Genomic DNA, 3480 nt, shown 5'->3' with positions numbered 1-3480 from the left:
TCTAAATACCGCCAACCGCAGCACCTATCTTAACCAAGAGTTTTGTGTTACATTCATGTCACATTTGTGAACTACATACCAAATTTCAAGTCTCTAGCTTATACCGTTCCCGAGATATTGTTAAATTACACCAAAAACCGCCAAAAAGCGGTAAAATGCCGCCAACCGTTGCACCGGTCTTAACCAAAAGTTTCGTGTCGCATCCTTGTCACATTTGACAGCTACATACCAAATTTCAAGTCTCTTACCGTTCTCGAGATATTTTGTTTACAGACAGACACACACACGGACCAATGGCTGAAAGTTTGTAGTTGGGCTCTAGGGACCTCAAAACGTGTTTTGATACTAAAAACTGACCAATATGACCATCAAAAATTTGACCCAATTACATTACTTTCCTTCCTATAGGATAAGGAAAGTAAAAACGGATGAAACTCACGCCAAGTGGGAACGGCTCTAACTCTTTCGTAACCTACAGACTAAACTAACCCCTATATCACTGTGAATTTCTAAAACTAGGAGCACCATAAACTGGGGTAACATTTGTCCCTTCTAATATTATCCATAAGGTAGGTTTCACCATTCTTCAGCCCCTATAAGGCCTGTTAAGTTCCATTTGTAACACAGGCTGTTAGGGGGTTAAAACGAAGGTTGGTGAAAACCCCAATTAAGGTAATACTGCCCACCTTTTTTCCCCCCCAAGGATATGGGCAATATTACCCTTAAGGGACAACACCCCATTTAGGTAATTCTTCCCACTTTTTTTTTTTTTTTTTTTTTTTAAAGATATGGGCAATATTACCCTTGAGGGACAACAGTACCCTATGTTACAGTACTTGGGGGAAAAAAAACAACCTCTCTCATTTGCTTCAACTAACGTGACGTGATGTGGGGGCGGGAGGGACATGGCACGGGAAATGGCTCTAGAAGAGCCCTCTAAAATAACTAAACTTTAGTCAGTCCAAGGCTTTATTGTCAATTTTCCCCATTCGTAGTGCTTTAAAAGTTTATCATTTAACTCACAGCACTCCACCTATTCAACCTAAGTATCGGCGCGAACCCGAATCTGTTGTAATCATTCAAAGCTCGCACTGACATCTGATTCAATCAAACCTAGACTTGTTTCACTCATACCGACACCTGTTTCACTTTCAAACTACACCTGTTTCACTCAATTAAAACTTGCAAACGACACCTGTTTCACTCCGTCAGAGCTCTGCTTATCTTCCTACGGCTTCTTGACACCTGTTTCACTTACTCAGATCCCCTAATGACACCTGTTTTACTCACAAATGACATGTTTTACTCACACCTATTTTACTCAAAGCTGGCAACGAGGTCACCTGTTTCACTTACTCAGATCCCCTAATGACACCTGTTTTACTCACAAATGACACCTGTTTTACTCACAAATGACACCTGTTTTACTTACAAATGACACCTGTTTCACTCACAAATGACACCTGTTTTACTTACAAATAACACATGTTTTACGCGTTTATAACACCTGTATCACTTACACAGATCCCCTAATGACATCTGTTTTAATCACAGTGACACCTATTTTACTCACAAATGACACCTGTTTTCCTCACAAATGGCACCTGTTTCACTCACAAATGACATCTGTTTTACTCACAATCGACACCTGTTTCATTCAGTCAGAGCTCGCAGCGAGGTCACCTCGTCGTGTTGCACCGATAGTAACAGCCGCTGCTTATCTTCCTTCGGTTTCTTGGTCGCGCCCAGTTTTCGTTTGCGCCGATTCACCACCCCGTCCTCTTCGTCCATCATGCGCAGGATCTTCTCCTGATCGGAGGAATTGATGGGCGCTACGGAAATGTCGCGGACGGCTCGAAATTTACCGCAATTGTTCAGGTGCTCGTTCTCCAGACGGAAGAAGTTCCAGAAGAAACGTCTGTGGGAAGGGAAGGGAAGGAAGGGTGAATTGCGGTGTTAGATGCGACACGTTGCGGGGAATGGGTGCTAGTGTAATTGCTGGGTCCACAAGGGGAGTCTAAAACTCCGCGGATTTTTTTTTAAAGTCAACCAATCAGATGGCTTCATCTGAAAGTTGAAATTAAAAGGAGTTTAAACTTCATTTGTGAACCCGGGCATAAAGGTGTGTCCAAACGTAGTCAACCGGCCATCGATCTACAGCGAGCGACGGTCGTCGACTGTGTGTGGACGCACCTTTAGTAAGAAAAATAATAAGAACTTTAAGTGCCGTATTTACACATACTTTGATATTTACATTTGTTACATGAACAAGACATTGTAGTACTCATGAGCTTTTTGACATTAATTGATGTTCCTTTGCTGATTTGTTCTTAAACAATGTCGGACTGATCTCAGCGAGAAAAGGTGTTCTATTTTATATTTCTTCTGACTGATTTTATACTCCATAATTTATTGTATTTTGTTCTTCAATTGTTTATACTTTTTTGTTTAAATATTATCACGCTTTTGAGAGCAATAGGAAAGACTTCCACTTTGTTACACTTTAGGTGATAGGAATTATTTCAATTGGATTGTTTCTTCTAATACCACCCATGCTGAGAATGTTGAGGCTCAGCGATTTGTTGACTCGGGTTACAACGACTCAGGTGTGTATTCTGCGGAAAATTCTGATCCAACATACTGGGACAATCAGGAAGCTAAATTCTGCCTGAGTTGGCCTAACCACTGCGAAAGTAAACAAATTGATTTCTGTGAAAATGTTGAAATCACAGAAAATGCTGACAATGGTGAACCAGATCGCAGCTTTAAATTGCAACAGACTTTGGCTGACTCGGGATATTCTGGTGCTAGTGAGTACTTCGAGACCAGTACTGAAGATGCCGAGTATGAAGATAAAAAGGATGAAGAGGCACCGGTCTTTGATAACCCTTACCTTGAACCAGGAAATATGCTGAAGCAGACAACTCCGGAAGTAGACGGAAAAATTATGAAGCAAACCATTCCGGCTGACAGTAAAATAGAATCCACAGATGACGATTTCTCTGACCATAATTTTGCTCCTCATGAAAATGAAATCATTTCATGTGAAAATGGTATTGTTTCGTGTGAAAATGGGATTGTTTCGTGTGAAAATGGGATTGCCTCTTCTAATACCACCCATGCTGAGAATACTGAGGCTCAGAAATTTGTTGACTCAGGTTACAATGACTCAGATGTTTATACAGCTGTGGAAAATGATGGTCCAACATACTGGGATAGTGAGGACGCCAAATTCTGTCTGAGTTGGCCTGACAACGATGGTGAACAAATAGATTTCCGTGAACTCACAGAAAATGCTGACTATGATGAAACGAACTTCAAATTGAAACAAACTCTGGCTGACTCGGGAGAAAATGTTGACCACGAAACAGACTGCAGCTTTAAATTGGAACAGACTTTGGCTGACTCGAGATACTCTGGTGCTAGTGAGTACTTCGAGACCAGTACTGAAGATGCCGAGTATGAAGATAAAAAGGATGA

At 41.2% G+C, this 3480-nt stretch overlaps 1 pseudogene; it reads right to left on the bottom strand.

Annotated features, from left to right (window-relative positions):
- Window positions 1–759: 759 nt before the first annotated feature.
- Window positions 760–1956, bottom strand: LOC103520022 (annotated as a pseudogene).
- Window positions 1957–3480: the final 1524 nt, after the last annotated feature.

This window comes from Diaphorina citri, unplaced genomic scaffold, assembly GCF_000475195.1.
Source record: "Diaphorina citri unplaced genomic scaffold, Diaci psyllid genome assembly version 1.1 scaffold3132, whole genome shotgun sequence".
NCBI classification, from domain to species: domain Eukaryota; kingdom Metazoa; phylum Arthropoda; class Insecta; order Hemiptera; family Psyllidae; genus Diaphorina; species Diaphorina citri.
The sequence above is the reverse complement of the archived record's forward strand: the minus strand, read 5'-3'. Positions and strand labels throughout refer to the sequence as shown.